A 19,809-nucleotide genomic window follows, 5' to 3' on the forward strand; every position below is an offset into this window, starting at 1 on the left:
GACTGATAGACATTGCAACTTTTGTAATCGTGATGGCCACTTAGAATCCAAATGCTTTAAGAAGATGAAAGCCTTGGAAGCATCAATAAAGAAGCATAACATCCATTTGGAACACTCTTCAACTTCATCTTCAGGAATAGCACTTTTTGCATGTGGTTGTCAAACATCTCGATCCAATTATGCACTAAATGTATCTTCTTCTTCTCATTCTCATGAGTGGCTCATTGATTCTGGAGCTTCTTATCACATGGCCAAAAACAAAGCCATGTTTTCTTCTTTAAATGATTGTAACACCAAAAATATATATGTTGGTGATGATAGATCTCTTAGCGTTGTAGGGACTGGAACTATTCATCTAGACAATGGTCAATTTAAAGATGTATTATGTGTTCCTACCTTATCCTGCAACCTTCTATCTGTATATCAGATAACTCATTCAGGTGACGGTAAAACCGTGAATTTTCATCTCATGATATTGTAATTAAAGACCTAAGAGATCCTAGACAAATTTTAGCTACCAGCATTGCTGATGATTCTACAACGTTGTATAAGTTTAACAACTTTGGGTCATCAACTCTTCCCTCCGTATTTGTTGCTCATAATGATGAAGTGAGCAAACTTTGGCATGAGCGATTTGGTCACTTAAACTATCGCTCCCTTCAAAATCCATGTAAAGAAAATATGGTGACAAGTCTTCCTATGGTATCTTGCAGAGATGGTGTTTGTTCCGGATGTGTACTTGGAAAACATCATCGGGATAGTTTTGAAAAATGTGCCTCTTGGCACACCTCAACCCCTTTACAGCTTGTGCATAGTGATTATTTGGTCCACTTCCAGTTGTTTCATTCTCTGGCTACAAGTATTTCTTAACTTTCATTGATGATTTCGCCAAACGCACTTGGGTATACTTCTTAAAACTCAAGAGTGAAGTCTTTAACATGTTCTTGGCCTTTAAGGCCTTTGTTGAAAAACAATTTGGACATCAAATTCTTAAGCTAAGATCTGATAATTGCAGAGAATATGCTAACAACAAATTCATCAACTTTTGCATTGAGCATAGAATTCAATTGCAACATACTGTTCCATATACTCCACAACAAAATGGTGTAGCTGAAAGGAAGAATCGCACCTTAAAGGAAATGGTTAATTGTATGCTTCAATCTAAAGGACTTAGTCTTAATTTTTGGGCAGAAGCAATTAACTGTGCAAATTACATAGTAAATAGCACTCATACTAAGGTTTTAAAGAATATCACTCCAGAAGAAGCATGGAGCTCAATTAAACCAAATGTAAGTCACTTTCCTGTTTTTGAAAGTGAAGCATGGACCCATATTCCAGATGAGAAACATAAAGCCTTAGAACCTAAGAATGAAAAATGTATTTTTGTTGGATATTCTGAAGATGTCAAAGGATATAGAGTTCTTCAACCTAAATCCAAAAATGTTATCATTAGAAGAGATGTAAAGCTTGCTGAAAATATATCGGCCTACAAGCCTAGTTTGGCGGATGTGCCACCTCTCTCTATCCCTTCTACTTCCGAAAATATTCATTCTTCAGATGATGGCAGCAAGGATGACAATCCTCCCCCACCTTCTCGGGATCCTCCTTCAGCTCCTCAACTTCCAAAATGGGTTCATGCTACTTAGGATGTAGCAGGTGCTCTTGCAAGTGATCCTACAGATCAGCATCATACACGTTCTCAGTTTGATAGAGCCTCTTCTTTATTGGTTCAAGCTTCAGCGAATTATGATCCTGACACCTTTGCAGAAGCTTCAAGCCATCCAAATTGGGACGCAGCTATGAATAAAGAATATCATTCATTATTGGCAAATGATACATGAGACCTTATTCCTCTTCCAAGGAGACGAAAACTTGCAAGATGCAAATAGGTTTATAGAACCAAGTTTGGACCAAATGGAAAAGTTGATAAACATAGAGCTCGTCTTGTTGCTAAGGGTTTTTCACGAGTTCAAGGCATTGACTATACTGAAACCTTCTCCCTTGTTGCCAAAATGAACTCTATCCACCTTGTTCATTCCCTTGCTGCCTCTTTCAAATGGGAAGTCCATCAGATGGATGTTAAATCCACCTTCTTGCATGCGGACTTGCATGAAGAAATACATATGGAACAACCTCCTGGCTTTATCCAAACAGACTCCAGCCTTGTATGTCGGCTTAAGAGATCCCTTTATGGTCTCAAGCAAGCACCTCGGGCTTGGTATGCCAAAATGGATAGCTTTCTTTTAGATACTGGATTTTCTAGGTGTCATTCTGACAATACTGTCTACATCAAGAAAGTGGGTAAGTCCCTTATCATTCTTGTTCTTTATGTTGATGATCTTATCCTTACTAGTAGTGATCCCAACCTTATAAACCATGTGAAGTCCAGCCTTAAAAAGCAGTTTGAAATGACAGACTTAGGACACTTGCATTATTTTCTTGGTCTTCAAGTCTTGTAATCCAAAGAAGGTATTTCCCTTTCCCAGTCCAAGTATGCCTGTGATCTTCTACGCCACTTTCACATGGAAGACTGTAAGTCAACCCCTTCTCCCTTTCAGTCTAGAGCCAAACTTTCAGTCACTTGTACTTCCCCTGAAGTTGATGCAACCTTATACCGCCAGCTTGTTGGAAAACTTTTGTATCTGACCCATACTCGTCCTGACCTTTCCTTTGTTATTGGCCTTGTTGCTCGGTTTATGCAAAACCCACATTAAAGTCATTGGAAAGCAGCTAAAAGAATACTTCGTTATGTCCGAGGTACAGTTTAGTTTGGGATTCATTATAGTGCAGAGGCATCTCCTCTATTGGTTGGTTTCACTGATTCTGATGGGGCTGGTGACCTTGATGATCGGAAGTCTACTGTAGGTTATGTCTTCACTCTTGGTTCTAGAGCTATTACACGGGATTGCAAGAAACAAAGTGACATTTCTCTTTCTTCAGCAGAGGCGAGTATCGTGGCACCGTTGAAGCTAATAAGGAAGCCCTGTGGCTTTGTCAGATCCTGTCAAAGTTTGGTTTTTAGCAGCAGCATCCAACTACACTTTGGTATGATAATCAAAGTGCCATTCAACTATGCAAAGATCCAGTCCAACATCAGCGCAGCAAACACATTGAACCACAAGTGCACTTCATCAGAAATCTCATTCATGACCATGTTCTTCAAGTGCAATATTGTTCAACCGATGATCAAGTTACAGACACCTTTACAAAGGCTCTCATAGAGACAAAGTTTACTAAACTTCAATTTATGGTTGGAGTTCAGGAAGTTGTCACTAAGGGGGGATAGGCTCTAATGCCTCCTTCCTTCTCCTATTGTGTCATCTTCGTACATCCTTCAATCATATCCCAAGCTGTTCTTAAGGGGGGATGTTAGGATATTCCAACACATAGGAAATAATTAAGTACTACTTGGTCTAGTGTACAGTTAGATAAAGTATGTTTCTTTAGTATTTACGTTTTGTGACTTACAATCCGACGATCATGATATGTTCTAGACATGAAGTCATCTAACAGTTCATTCTCTCCTCAGTGTTACCGACACTTGATCCATGGCTTAACACCCGATTGGTCTATGATCTCTATTTTTAAAGAGCATGGAGGGTCATTTGTTGTGTGACCATTCATGAGAGAAGCTTATGTAAATTTTCTTTCTTTTACATTAATAAATTGCCTGAAGTGGCGGCGTTGGCTCAGGCTGTGGACTGTTTCCCTCTTTGAGGGTTTTAACCATGTCAAGAATATTGGTGTACTAATCTTTGATCTGTTTTTGAGCAGTGTCCTTTGGTGTTCTATCTAAGGAACTTACCTTGTAAATTCCTAAAATATTTGTATAAACGGGAATTTTGGACAGTTCCTTTTCTTGATACAGCGTGAATGAATAGAAGCTAGCTTCTATAGAAACCCATTTGTAAACATTTACCTATGGCTCTCTCTAATTCAGGCTACCTTGAAGAAATTCATAGTAAAATAGTTCAGCCCACATTGAATCATATAGAAATTTGCTTTGACTGCAGACTTTTGTATGGCAGAATGGTTACTTAGAAGACGATTTATGGGTACACGCAAACATTCAAATGTCACATAGGCTTCCTATGCGATGAATGACATCGATTCATGAGCATTGCTTTAATAGAGAGTGTATTTGGAGTTATCTGGCATTAGTAAGATTGGTACAGTAAAAATACATACAACTATATATGTGCCTTCATTCTTATCAAAGAATTACGCTGACCTTTTTAGAAGATCCCTGCAACACAAGTTTGATCTAAGTTGTTGGAGCGAATCCTTGAAGCTTGTGAATCTTTGTTTGGTCTTTGCATGATCTTGAGGGCACAATGCAATGGAAAGAAAATTTGCTCACCTGTTCGAATAATTTATTCGTGATGTTGAGAAAGGTTATGATAACAATTAGGGTTACCTAACTGCTTGAGGTAAACCAAAGATATATACCTATGTATTCTGGTATATACATAAATGGTAAGTGTTGGTGCCAAAGATGGTGTGGGAGGGAAACTGTCGTAGACGTTTGGATGTGAAACAAGCATGATCTAGTCACATACACTGTTAGATAGTATCCCTAAAAAGAGGATCTAATCTTCGGAAGTTTGTGCCCATATCCATGTACAAGAATCATCCTTGGAGAGTGATAAGTTGGACAGTGATATATGCCAGTGTCTTCATGACAATACCCTCATAACAAAAATGTGTGATAGTGACCTTGATTAGATAGTGATCCTATATGAATATGTCAGAGAAGTATAGCAATGTTGTTTGGGCTATATACAAATGATGTCCGGACAATATAATAGTGATGCTTTGAGCATATGACAGCGATGAGTGACAGTAATCTTTATGATATGACAATAACTTGTAGGCATGTCTTAACAGTGATATGCCAGTGAGACTATGATCCATATGACAGTGAGGAAGTGATTTATATGTGACAAAGATCTTCATGACAATGTACCCTCTAAGAGACTTCGTCGACATCGATTCACATATATCTAAATGTACTAGATCAAGAACACCCTTGGATCTGGTGTCACTCCTTGGAAAAGTTGCTTTTGCAAACTTCCCCAACACACATTCCCTACATACATCATCATGCTCTATGCTCATCTATAGAACACCTATCACCATCTCACAGCAATTTGACTGCTCCATCGTGAATATGACCCATCCTCCTATGCCATAGCTCTCCTTGATCTCTAGGATCATTATTGCTCACCAATGCCTTAGGAGGATCAAACTACAGCCTATAAAGTCAGTCACTACTGACTTCAATAACTATGGGTGATTTCCAATCCTTGTGCTTGATCAACACGTGCGCCCCTCTAAAGAGTACATTGTACCCTTTATCCTGAAGGATAGATACGGAAATCAGGTTCATACCCAAGCTTGACACATGCAACACATCATGGATCAGAATCGGCTTGCCAAACTCCCTTTGAAATAGAACAATCCCTCTCCCAATTGGATTACACTTGGACTTGTTCCCCATTTGAATCTGGAATTTGATGTACTCTTCCTTGTAACTAGAGAAGTACTCCCTAACTCCTGTCATATGGAATGACACCCCACTGTCTATATACCAAACACCCTGTGAGGTTGAGCTAGTCAGGCAAGCTATGAGTGCAAACTCCTATTCCATCCTGCTAGAGAGCTCATCTGCACTTGTTGAAGTTGTTGTCTGCTTCTTGCCCTTCTTTTTATTTTTCTTCCTTTGCGGGCAATTGCTGACATAGTGGCCAAACTCATGACAGCCATAGCATTTTACCTTAGAAAGGTCCTTCTTCTTCTCACCTTTTGGGTTAGGTCCTTTGCTAGACCCCTTCTTCGCTTTCCCTTTTCTGCTAGAGCCACGTTTTCCTGTTCTACCTCACTTTTCTGAGTTTTACTGTTGTTCCCACTAACAAGACTTAGTCTAAGCTCCTCCTAAGTGAAATCACTCCACAGTCGATCCCAACTCAGTAAGGTGTCTCATCCATTGATGACTTGAATGAAGACATCCCACTGCTTAGTAAACCCATTCAGGGCTATTTGCACTAGCTTGTCATCATCTGATTTATCTCCAACAACTACTAACTCGTCCTTGACAAGTCTGAGCCTGGTGAGGTAGTTAACAACGTCTTCACCCTTATTCATCCAGGTACTTCTCAACTTCTCTCTGATAATCAACGTCCTATTAGTAGTAGCATTCTGGTACAGATTCATAATAGCATCCCACATCTTCCCTATATCTAGATCTACGATATGTGGAACGATATGATTCTTAACTTCATCAAGGATTATTCTCCTCGCCTTGGCATATTCCTTCATGTATGTTGTGAGTTGTGCTAGATCTACAAGTACCACTACAACAATGGCTTTCTAGCAACAAAGAAATTTTGGCTTTCTAGACACCAAAATTAGAGGCACCAACCAATTTGCCCTGATCTCTCAATCTTGCTGAAACCATTTCTAAAAACCCTCAAAAAGTTAAATAAAAATACAAATAAATATGAAGAAGTCGAACTGGGTTTTATAAACCCTCGATTTTCTCTTCCTGTGCCTACGCTGAGCCTCTTCTGCCCTCAAATCTGCTCTAATACCATGTGAAATTTTTAAAAATTGTTGCAATTAATCTCGTTATTATTCACCTATAATTAAGAAATTATTTGTCTTCAGTAATTTATACATGGCAAATACTGAATAAAACATTACTGCAACTTCACCAAAATAAATCACAAGAACTGAGAAAATATCACACACACGAAATAATAAACACCAATATTTTTGGACAAATTGTCCCTAGAAAAACCCTAGTGTGAGGAAAACCAATTCTGCAGATAAAGGTTTTATTATTCTTCAGTAAATCTATATTTGAAATTACATACATTGTTTTTTGTAAAAAATAGCAAACCTCTGGCAAATTTTCTCTTCACTTTTGCTATATGATCTGACTTCCTGGAAGCAACTCAACCCTTTTGAATCAATTCAGCCCTCCTCTGTGACCCTGAATCGACTCACACGTGCAGCCCTGGCAGATAACTCGACCTCCTCTGGCAACTCACACTAACTGGGAAATCAACTTTGCCTCCTCTAGAAATTCGATCTTCACTAGCAAACTGGGCTTCTTTTGTGCAAATCGATCACTCTGGCAAATTTTCACTTGCTCCGACAACACAACCTCACTGAACCAATTCAAACTACTCGAAAACCCAGCCTTTGCAAATAAAAATCTATCTCCCTCTGTCACCGAGAATCTGGAAATTGTTGTGAAAAAATCTCTCTACAGCAACTCGATCTTCAGTCACTGTTGAACCCAATTGTTGGTGTCCTCCATGTTATCATTGCACCCTTGCTCTCACTGCAATTCGTTGTGTCTCCAAAAGCCCCATCGATCTCCTCTTATAATCTCTCGTTGAGCAATCAATGGCCACGATCTAATCACAATTGATGGCTAAGATCATCTTGACTTCATTCAATCACTTTTCTAGAAGTCACTAGAGAAAAATTGATTTGTCTCAATTAATCCCAATTAATTAACCATTTTTCCTAAGTTAGACTTAGGAAAATAATTAAATTGGTTAATTAAATCTAATTAAGACAATTTTCCTTAGAAACTTTTTATGGGCATTCAAGATAATTAATCCATCTTTCTTTATAACCTCATAGACACCACCTGAGACTAGAACACCTATCTAAGCTACACAAACTAACATACTCATTACATTGTTGCCCATTGCATTATTGGAGTAACTAAAGATTTGTTTCACACTTCATTCACTTGTTGGAAAGATGCATGGTTGCGTAATACAAATGCAACCTACCATATGACCTTTTGGAAAGACTTCTTTGAAGAGTTCAGTGACAATGTAGATGGAGCAATGTACTATGCAAACAAGTCAAGTCTCAAGCCATCCAGAAATGGCAAAATTGGGCTTAAACTACCTGGACTTCCTAAATTTCTTCTGCATGATGTATTCTACCTTCCAAAACTGCAGAGAAGCCTATTGTCCCTTGTTCACATTCACCAGCGAGGACACTACATTCATATATTTGATGGAAAAGTAGAGATAAGAAAAGTATCAGACAACAATTGTCATGACTAGAATAAAGGAGGAACACTGTTGAAACTACAAGGAACATATGCTCATGCACAAAACTCTACATGTCCTTCACAGTATAATGAAGCTACATTGCCATCCAACTTTTATGGCATGCAAGATTTGGAGATCTTAATTATGACAATCTTTGTTTGTTGAAAAGGAATGGTGTTTTTTGTTTGCCAATTATTCCAAGGAAATTGAAGCACTATGATGATTATATCCTGGGAAAACATAGCAAACAGCGATTTCATGATTTTGCTTCCAAAGCACGTAGAAAAATTGCACTAGTTCATTATGATTTGGGTCGCCCTATTCCTACCCCTTCTGCAAATGGAAATAAATATATTACCCAAGATGTTTTGGGTACGCTTGATGAAAAGTAAATCAGAAGCTTTTGAAATTTTCAAATTATTTCATGCATGGATTGAAAATGATGCACAATCACATATTGACTACCTTCATGCTGATAATAGAAAAGAATATACTTCTAATGAATTTGAAAACTATCTTCATCAACATGGGATTCAACATCAAACAAATTGTTCCATACAATCCTCAACAAAATGGTGTAGCTGAAAGAATGAACAAGACTATCTTAAATATGGTTTGTTCAATGATGTTTTTCAAAAATGTAAAGTTGATGTTTTGGGTTGATGCAATTCTATGTGCAGTATATGTCAAAAATAGATGTCCATCTCATGCTCTCAAAAACAAGACTCCTTATGAAATATGGTATGGCCACATTCCTTCGGTAAGGCATCTCAAGATCTTTGGTTCCACCTGCTATGCCTTGATTCCTAAGGAACAAAGAAGCAAGCTTGATGCAAGGAGTCAAAAGTGCATCTTCTTTGGGTATTCAAATACCACCAAGGCATATCGTGTTTACGATAGGGTAAATACGAAGTTTATATTGTCTAGAGATGTGATTTTTCTTGAATTTTCCAAGACTGGCAATATTGTTGAGCAATAGCTTGATTGTTTGGATAGGTTCAATTATGCAAAAACTTATCATCAATTTGATAATGAGATTCCACATCTTAAAGGGGGGGTCCCTATCTTGGATCAATCTATGGAAATTCCTTCTGAAGCACTATCTCCCCCTCATGAAGTTCCAATCACTCCAAATCAGAAAGACCCTTTAAGTGATGTGATTGAGAGCTTTGGAAGGCTAAATCTTAATGTAGCCCCATCTCAATCAACAGAGCAACCTGGACCATCTCAAAAAGGTCCCCCAAAAATGCTCACCAAAAATCTTGAAAGTGTTCGTCCTAATGAAGTCGGAAAGACAAGAACTAGAAGTTCCACTAGACAAAATGGAGGTGATGACTTGATTCAGTTGATGATATGGATGTTTCATATGATTGTGAATTGAATTTGTCTACTAATTTTGAACCAACTTCCTTTGAAGAAGTTGTTTCTCATGATGAATGGAAAGAAGCAATGGAGAAGCAATATGATGCTCTCATAAAGAATGGAATATGGAAACTGGTGGACCCTCCATTTGGAACCATAACCAATTGACTGCAAGTGGGTCTACAAGAACAAGCATAAATCAGACGGCTCACTTGACAAGCACAAAGGCTCGGCTCATGGCATAAGGATTTGCACAAAAAGAAAGTGTCGATTATGAAGAGACCATTGTACCCACAACAAAATGGACCACCATTTGGACTCTCTCTTTGCCTTGGCAACTCAAAATAGATGGAAAGTCCATTAGATGGATGTGAAGACTACTTTCTTGAATGGAGACTTATAAAAAAATGTCTTCATGTCTCAACCAGAAGGCTTTGCTGTGAAAGGACAAGAACAAAGAGTATACAAACTCGTCAAATCCTTATATGGCCTAAAACAAGCACCGCGAGCCTATTATGAAAAATTAATTGAGCAACTTCTGAAATTTAATTTCAAACACTTTATTGTTGATGATGCAACTCTATTTGTCAAAAAAGTTGGCAAAATTGTTGTCTATCTTGTGGTATATGTGGATGATTTGTTGATAACACGGAACAATGAAAACTATATTGCATCCATAAATAAAGAATTGAAGAAAAGATTTGAGATGACAGATTTGGGACACCTTCACTACTACTTGGGCAGTGAAGTGACCCAATATCAAAGGTATATATTCCTCTCTCAAAAGAAGTACATTGGAGAATTGTTGAACAATTTTAGCATGGTTGAATGCAATCCTTTATCCACTGCAATGTATCAAAATATGAAACTCGCATCTAAAGAAGGAGATGAATTTGAGGATGCAACTACGTATAGATAGCTTGTGGGAAGTCTTATCAACCTCACCACTACTAAACCAGATATTTCATTTGTTGTTGGAATCCTTTCCAGGTTTATGCAAAACCCATGTGAAAGGCAATGGTCCACTACAAAAAGAGTTATAAGGTACTTGAAAGGAACTCAAGACTTTGGACTCAAATATTCATAGGTTGATGACTTCAGCTTGATTGGATATTCTGATTCAAACTTTGATGGAGATAAGAAAAATGGAGGGTCCACATCAGGCTCTGTTACAAGTCTTGGATCAGAAGTTGTCTCTTGGAGGTCACACAAACAGTCAATTCTAACAAATTCCATAACAAAGGCAGAATATGTGGCAGCTGCAGAAGCAACCAAGGAGATTGTGTGACTTAGGAAAATTCTTGAAGACTTGTAGAAGAAACAAGTGAACTCTACTCCCCTTCTGATTAACAATACTTCTGCAATTAAGTTACCCAAGAATCTCAAATTAATGATCAAATCAAACATATCAACACAAAGTATCATTTGATTTGATATCATGTAAAGGCCAAGACTATTCATCTACGGCATTTTTCCACAAACGAGCAACTAGCAAACATCTTCATTCACCAAAGCACTTGGAAGAGAAAAAATGAAAGATTCAGAATGATGTTTGGACTCACAACACTGCTTCAAATTAAGGGGGGATGTTAGAGTACACCTAATCCTCAGGGATTGGGTGAACATATTGTAAAAATGTGATAAAGGAAAATGAAGAGTTAGAATAGAAAGCAGCCTTGGAATACAAAAACCAAAGGTCACACCTCTTCAAGTTATACAATGTTGTTTACATTGATGCAAATACATCAATTTCAGGAGTTATTTTCTTTGGCCAGACAGTCTCCGTGCACTGGCTTCAACCTCTGTCCCAAATCTGACAAATGATAACTCAAACAGCCAAATAATGCCCAGTCATCCATTTATACATCCAAAGGCTTATGAATGAAGTCCTTGAAAATATTTATGATTGTCCTCCAAAAACATGTTGGGGCATTCATGAGACCAAAAGGCATCCTTCTATAAGGCATGTGCACCCCACATGGTCATAATAGCCAATAGTTGTCCCTTTTTCTAGTGGGCACCTAGTTGTATCCTGAGTAATTGTCCAGGAAGGAGTAAAGCCCCATCCAGCTACTGTTTCAAGAACCTCTTCTGTGAATGTAAGCCAGAAATGGGTCTATGAGAGTCAGCCAATTTCACTTGTGAAAGTCCACACAGATGAGAAGCTAACCCAATCTTTTTCTTGGCAATTACTATCAGTGACAGCTATTTTGTTTCTGTAATAATGTATCACAACAGCATCAAGCAATTTCTTCATGTCCTGTTCCACTTTGCTTTATACTTTGGATTCATCTTGTACAGCCTCTGTCTTACCAATCTGGCATCCCACTTGAACACAACTCTCAATGCACAATATTCCTTTGGAATTTCTTTCAGATGACAAGAATAGGCAAAAATCTCCGCAAATTCATAAAAAGATATGGATTGCTTCAACTACAGCCATATCATCACAAAAAATGACCAATTGCAAAATTTCTTTGTTCTTCCTCATCTTGGCAATGTCTGTCTTCTTTGTCCTGTCCTCTGCTCCACATAGCTTCCTTTCACCCATGGGATGCTTATCTACCTTTCTACTTTCATATTGCTCTTTAGCATAATTTTCTAGGACAGCATCTTCTCTCTCAATAATGAAAGACCTTCAAATTGTCTCTCTATATGTTGCTCAGCAACTGTCTGCATCTTCTGCAACACCTCACTCAGACTGGGATTATCCTTTGCGTCCCTTCTGTCCACAGCTCTGCCTTGAACCACTACCAAAATTCTCTTCAATTTCTTACTTGTTCCTTCCTCTCCTGTTTGCAAAACCAGATGCATGCAAATTCATCAACTGTCCAGCCAAGTCATGAACAGATGCGACAGTTAGACATGCCAATACCAGCCAACTACCACAACTATCATAAAGACCAATCATCATTCTCTTAACTGTTACAGTGTTTAAACTCTGCAAGGTCAATTCATCAATGCCGATAAGATGTTTTCTGGACCCTCGTCAATATTTTGCCGATACCGATATTTTCAACACTGATTCATACAATGTTTCTAAGAACAAGTGTACACAGACCAATTCAACTCGATCACTAGGACCAATCCACATACTAAACCTGGTCTGAAACATTATAACAAGCATATCACAAAAGTGATAGGAGAATATGACTTGGTTACTACATTGATCCACCTTGGGTGTTATCAATATGCCATATGGATAAGTGAAATAAAGGATATTAATTTATTGCCAATTAAAAGCCTACTGACCACTGGGAAAAAAATACCTCAACTTGTATATTTATAGATATTTGCTACTCATAGCAATTCCAAAAGCCTTGGGATTTACAAAGCAGATCCGAGTTTTATCGATCTAGGCAACAAGGAATCAGCTTTCTAAATGACTACTCACCCTTGGAGGGTATAGAATCCTGAACAAAAGCACGTGTTTGCACCTATAACTTGCGAGAAATAACAAGAAATAAAACCAATTACCTTCAGGCTGAGATCTTTTACACCTGAACAATCAATTCAATTATATATATATATATATATATATATATATATATTTGTTTTGAAGGTGATGCTCCCCCCTAAGCCATACTGGAAGAAGTACCTGTGGCCCTACTGCTGTCGGGGAAACCGGCCAACAAACAGTGAGCCACAACTCAGCCTGCTTTCGCATGTGGGTGGCCCATGCAGGGCAACGACATGCACATCCTCTTGGCGATCAGAACTTTGATGGGTGGCCTGGAAAGGCAACACCCTCGCCATTGAACCACAAACCCAGCGGCATTTATATAATTTTATAAATGAACCATAATAATATATATTTCTTGGAAAGTACCATACTAATAAAAGATTCGTTTTCGTATTATACAACATATATGAGAGGCACTAAAATGCTGTTCTGCAAACTATCCGCGTGATCATACCTCTGTTCGGCCTTAACAACTGATTCACTTTGTATTGTGCTGAAATTAATCATTTTCTTGATGGAACTGTTCTATTTAACATAAATAGATGATTCTAAGATGCTCCTCGCATACACTATTCGCACTAGCATACCTCTGACGCCAAAAGTCTAGAGTCCCCATACAGAGCCCAAACGAAAATTATTTTCATAAGCAGATACCATGGTTTAGTGGCATTGGTTAAATCATATTCAATTCACTCTAATGTCAGCCCTGGCCAACTGTCGTTGACATCTGGGTTTTGGTCAACAATTCAGTTCCTGAGGATTCTCATCGCAGGATACTACAACAACCCGAATGCTAGGGCTAAACGCATCAAGATGGTTTTCACCAAGTAGCAAGGGACTATGGCTAATCGTGGTCCCCATCCAACCACGATCCATTTAAACCAGGTTTGAATCTTCGGCCGCTGCACCGATTCTAAACCCTGTTATACTACCACGGTTGGTCTAACCCTCATTTAGCATCTGGGCACAGGTTTCCAACCTGACTTTTCAATTGGGTGCCTCTTCTATGCTAACATGGTTAGTCTGACCCCGACGAGCATCTCAACAATGATTTCCAACCTGATTTTTCATTTGAAATCCCCTTCTAGACTAGCATGGTTGATCTAACCCTGGCTATCACCTGCGGACTGGTTCTCGGCCTGATTTCCATTTCGGTGCCCCAATTAAGGCCCGCATTACATCGCTTCTTATCAGAATAATATGCTGAAGACGATTTTATGATGGATCTGGCTTGGATGAGCAGCTTAAAACACAGACCGAAAAGAGAAAACAAGGACAAAAAAAATGTGAAATTCAGCCATGCTTAAAACCCAAGTCATGCAGACAAAGGTTTTTCGAGAGGACTAGTTGTGGATCTTACCTGTGAATGCAGGGATGAAATCCGATGTGGGTCGTCCTGGTTATGCTGTGGCTTTTGCTGCGAATGATTCTCAGATCATACAGCCTTTTTTTCTGATTTCCTCTAAAGCCGTGTCCAAAGGCATAGCCGATGGCTTTGGTCTTTCATTATTTCCCTGCATTGTCAAATCGCAAAATATGTTTTGGCATCGTCTCTAATTTTTCCTCTTTCGCACAAATACCGATATGCCCGGAACGAGGATTAATTTACAAGTTGTGTGCTCTATCAGGGCTGCAATCAGTTGTAAAATGCAGATATAGAAGTTTGTTTTTGATTTGGCACAAGGAGGGATACCATTCTAGGACCACAAAACAACTAAATTCACTAAAGTGCAACCATTGAGCATCATCGTGATGTGACAGATGGTGAAGTAATTTAATTGCAAAGTTTAGTGATACTAATTTATTTTCTTTTGTATATTGGTTAAGACAATGACCTTTCATTTTTATTATACATATGAAATCATAATTTATCTCTACATGATTTAAATAACGATCTTTCATTTTTATTTTATATATATGAAATTAGAGTTTATCTCAAATATTATTTGATAATTTAAATGTAAGAAATTGATTGTTATAAAATAATATTTATAAGAAATGTTGTGATTGAGTTTATTTTGGATGGTTGGAATAAAATATTTATATATATATATCACATATATATTTATAATTTATTTGAGTATAAATTGTTATAATGGCTTTGCACCTTGTTTAAGTCTTAAGTTTTAAAAAAAAATTATCCTTATTTTAAAAACGCGCAGATAAAATACTTAATTATATTAAAAAATTATTTAAAGAAATTAAATAGTTTATATAATTAAATATAAGGTTTAAGTAAAGGATCAATGGCAATGGGTCTGGTTTAGGGTTTATTGACAGGGGCAGTCTTTAGGCAGTCAGAGGCTAGTTATAGATGGAGGAGGAGGCGGAACGGACTACACACCAAATGCTTTTGAATGGACTAGCATATTTTTTGCACGAGTTAGGGCTCAATCATTGCTGGTGGGTGCGGAATCGGTCCTGGGACTGACCTATTCTAGGTATTTACCTGACTATTGCTACCATGGGGTCGGGTTGTCGGTAAGGTCGACGGAATGTTCGAGGGACAGGTCTATTCGGGCTAATGTGGTCCTCTCTGCTAGACAAATGGGGCATAACTAGGGGGACACTGGGGTTACTAGAAATGTACGTGTCAGCTATGTTCATTCCTCGGATTTAAGACCTCCATCGGACTTTTATAAACCTTGTCAGGACAATCGGTGCTCTCTGCAGTTACAAGAACTTCTTATTGATGTGAGGGTGGGGGTTTTTGGATCAAAATTGTTTGCAGGCTTGGTGGCAAAACCACTATCTAAATAAGTCTGTTTATCTAAGGATTTTGGGCCTTTTCCAGTTGGGGATGTAGACTCTTTTGATCTCTGTGGAGGGGCTAGTATTGGGGCTTCTTCATTAGTTGGGCACCCACTGGTGGAGGGGGGGAATGATTCTTCATCTCTTGTTTGTGAGGTTTTAAGGAATGTATTGAATGGTAAGAGTGTGGAGGGTGGTCGTGTTGTTGTTTCTCTTCCTGGTTCGGTGGGATTTCAGTCAATATTGAAAGATAGGGTTGAAGTTGCTAGACAGAAGGGGCATAAGAAAAAATTCATTGCAACACATATTAAAGATTGTGGTGAAGGATTAATTTTTGGGGAGGACATGCCAATGTCCAAGTTGGTTGAATATTCAGATTTGGTTGTTGTTGGTCGGGCTCGTGGTAGACATTTGGGGGTCCCTTTTCTCAGGGACTGGATTAAGGAGACCTGGGGTTCTAAGATTTCATATGTCCCCAGGGTTTAGCGGCTGGCGAAAGGTTGGTTCACTTTCTTTATGCAATGCAAAGATGATGCTAGATGGGTCATTGGCTCTCACTTATAGATGGTGGGGGTCCCTGTCTATTTTTCCAAGTGGTTTGCACTATTTGATGCCAAGAGGGCTAAGGTTTCTAAATTCAAGCTAAGGTTGTTGAGGAATTGGTATGGGTATGCCTCCCTTGTCTTCCTAGTGGCTTCTGGGAGTTGGACCATCTGAAAGCAATTGGGAATTATATTGGGAAATTTGTTGAAGCGATATGTCGTTTGTGGAGACTGGCGAAGTGACGGTGGCTCGTATTCTAGTAATGTTGAAAATGCAAGAAGGTTTTATGGTTGAAATCCCCATTCAAATACCATTAGGATCCTTCAAATAAAAGATGGATTATGAAAGCATACATTTTCAGTGCTACAGATGTCACACTTATGGTCACTCGGTTGCACAATGCATGATGTAATTTCGACCTAGGTTTGTGGGGGCGGATCGTGGTGGATGCAAAGTGGGAGTGTCTAGGCTACACTGGATGAGGTAGGTAGTGGTAATCGTCGAGGAATGGAACATTTGGGGGGGAGTATCAGAGCAGACCTCTCCTATCATTCACAGGGTGGTGGATTTAAAGGAGAAGGGGTATACTAGCAGGGCGAAAGGGATGAATTTGTCGGAGTCGATGGTCTTTATTGCTGAAGTGATCGGTACCCTTGGTATGTCACCATCTGTTCCTATGGTACATGATTCTTTGTCATGTGATAAATCAGTTGTTATTTCATTATATTCTACTTCAACTACTTTAGTTTCCTCTCTAGTTATGGTAGATTTCATCATTCCTATTATTGAGCAGTGTATTTCATCTCCTAAAGTTTCATCTTTGTCTTCACTCTCGAGCAATTTAGAAGAGCAGTGTATTCGATACTCATTATGTAATCACGTGGTTTTGGATAGTGATGGCATATGTGTTTCTATTGGCCTGGGGTTGGTTCCCACCTTAATTATGTTCTCCAGGGGTAGGGGTCGAAAATCATTACCCTCGCATGCACAGGCTCATGCGAAAATGGATTTAGCATTTGGGAGACAGTGTTATATTGAATGGGTGCTTAGAGCAGTGAAACCCAGGATTGTGGTTACCACATGAAGTTTTTGTCATTTAATTGTCAAGGGTTGGCGAGCTCGTCTAAAAAATTGTCACTTCACATACTGGTAATGGATACTAAGCCGGATATTATTTTCCTACAAGAGACTTTGAGTATTGGTTCGTGGGTGAAGGCTACTTTGGAGTTATTCCTCTGGGTTGGACGTTTGAGGCTATTGATGTTTGTGGCCGATCTGGTGGCTTGGCGATGGGATGGCTAGATAGGACATGCCATTGTGAAAACATTTGGGGTTTTGAGTCGGTTATGGAACTGGAGGTTTTCTCGACAGATTTGGATGCCTCCCTGATAGTTGTTAATATCTATGGTCCTTATATTGATCGGATCCCCTTATGGGAGAACCTATTTCTTAAATCATTTTTCGAAAATAAGAAGGTGATTTTGGGTGGTGATTTAAATTTTACTTTGGGGGCTTCTGAGGTGTGGGGAGAAAATGTTAATCCTAATGCTCTTTCTCCATTTTTCATCAATCTATTGGATTCACGTGGGATGGTGGATATTGAACCTATTAAATTGGATCCTACTTGGAGGAATTGTCACTCAGGTGAGAATGTTGTTGCTAAGAGATTGGACCGTTTCTTGGTGGCTGAGGATGTTTCCTCGTCTTTGTACTGTTTGAGGCAATGGGTGGTTTATGGTGGAGAATCATATCATAATCCAATTCTGTTGGAATGCAAATCATGGGAGAGGAAACCTCCAAGCCCATTCAAGTTCAGTGTTGAGAGATAAGCACTTTGTTGACCTGGTTTCAAATAATTGAATTCCTTATTGTCAGCATAGAGGTCATGCGGAGGTTCAGTTTGTGAATAATTTGAGGAAGATCAAGCAACTCACTTTGGCTTGGGCTCATGAAAAGAGATGTTAGGATGATCGAGAATTAAAAGATATTGAGGACAGGCTCTTTATTTTACCAGAGGGGGATGGTTAGGATTTTCAATCAGTAGAGGATAAGTTGGAGGTTACAAGGCTTGAGCACAGACGGAGGGTCTTGTTGGCTGAGCAGGAGGCGGCATGGTGCTTAAAAAATCGGGCCATTTGGATGTAGAATGGAGATGAGAATACAAAATTCTTCCAGGCAGTTGCTCGAGGTCAAAAAATGAATAATATTACATGTGAGTTGGCATATGAAGCCAGGACTAGACGTTCCTCCTTGAGGGTCTAGCTCGACTAGGGGTGAATCATTTCAATAATCTTTACAAGGAACTGGGTGGGACTTCTATTGAGGAAATTATACAAGTGCCTCAATTGTTCCCTAGGTTTGTGGAAGAGGATGACAATGTGGAGCTGATGGTCGAGGTGTCAATGGAGGAGTTGAAGACAATTCTTGCATCCTTCCAAAAGAATAAGAGCCCTGGACCGGATGGGTGGCCAATAGAATTTTTTCTGGGATTTCTAGAATTGATTGGGGAGGATCTCCTCTAGGTGATTGAGGAATCCTATTCGAAAGGTTATACTCACCCTCCTATTAATCCTACTTTTATTACATTGATTCCCAAGATAGATCATCCGGGTTCACTTGACGATTATCGGTCTATCTCACTATGCAACTATTTATACAAGATTATATCCAAGATTATTGCACGTCGGCTAAAGGAGATTCTCTCTCATAGGATTTCGGGAGAACAGTTTGGTTTTCTGGCAGGTAAGCAGATTCATGAGGCTATTAGGGTGGCACAAGTGGGCTTACACAATTTAAAGGCTAGGGGATTAAAAGGTGCTATTATTAAATTGGATTTGTCGAAGACCTATGCTCGGGTCAATTGGCTTTATCTTTGACTCCTTTTAACACGTCTGGCATTTGTTGTGAGCTTCATTCGATGGGTTATGAGCTGTGTGACTTCGATATCCTTTGTTGTATTAATTAATGGGGCAACTTCACCCCTTTTCTCTCCTGGGAGGGGTCTACGTCAAGGGTGTCCAATGTCCTCTCTGCTATTTTTGTTGGTTGTGAAGAGTTTGAGCCATTTTCTAGATCATGCTAAAATCACTAGCAATTACAAAGGGGTTCCTATATCTCAGGTTTTGTTCATCTCCCATCTTTTGTTTGTTGATGAGATTTTGATATTTTTTATGGGTCATGTCGAGATGTGGATAAACTATGTGTTGGGTTTGTGTTGTTTAAGAAAGCTACAGGTATGGTTATAAACCTGGATAAATCCTCCATTACCTGTACCAATCTTGAGGCGGTGGAAATTGACTATTTGTCCTCTAAGTTTGCTTGTCCTATTTTGGATATTGATGAGGTCTTTAAGTATTTGGGTTTCTATTTAAAGACCAAGGATTACTGGAAAGCTTATTGGCAGTGGTTAATTGAAAAAATTGAGAAGCGCTTGAATGTATGGAGCCATCGGTGGCTCTCGAGGGTTGGTAGGTTGGTTTTGGTCAAGTCTATCTTGCAGGCTATACCAGTGTATTGGATGTCACTCTCTTGGATCCCTAAGGGGACTCTAGAAAAGATACGGCAGTTATGTTTTTCCTATTTGTGGAGGGGACATAAGGAGCAGGGTTT

At 39.0% G+C, this 19,809-nt stretch overlaps 1 protein-coding gene across 1 annotated transcript in view; it reads right to left on the bottom strand.

The window, feature by feature from the left end:
- Nucleotides 1-14,607, bottom strand: part of LOC149244285 (ARF guanine-nucleotide exchange factor GNOM-like) — a 60,968-nt gene extending 46,361 nt beyond the window's left edge. Inside the window, 1 exon segment of the mRNA XM_089374785.1 lies at nucleotides 14,267-14,607. The gene's annotated coding sequence lies outside the window, so the exon portion shown is untranslated.
- Between the last annotated feature and the right edge of the window lie 5,202 nt (nucleotides 14,608-19,809).

Source organism: Pinus tabuliformis, chromosome 8, assembly GCF_031772625.1.
Source record: "Pinus tabuliformis cultivar Carrire ecotype Pingquan chromosome 8, CPIR1, whole genome shotgun sequence".
Lineage (NCBI taxonomy): Eukaryota > Viridiplantae > Streptophyta > Pinopsida > Pinales > Pinaceae > Pinus > Pinus tabuliformis.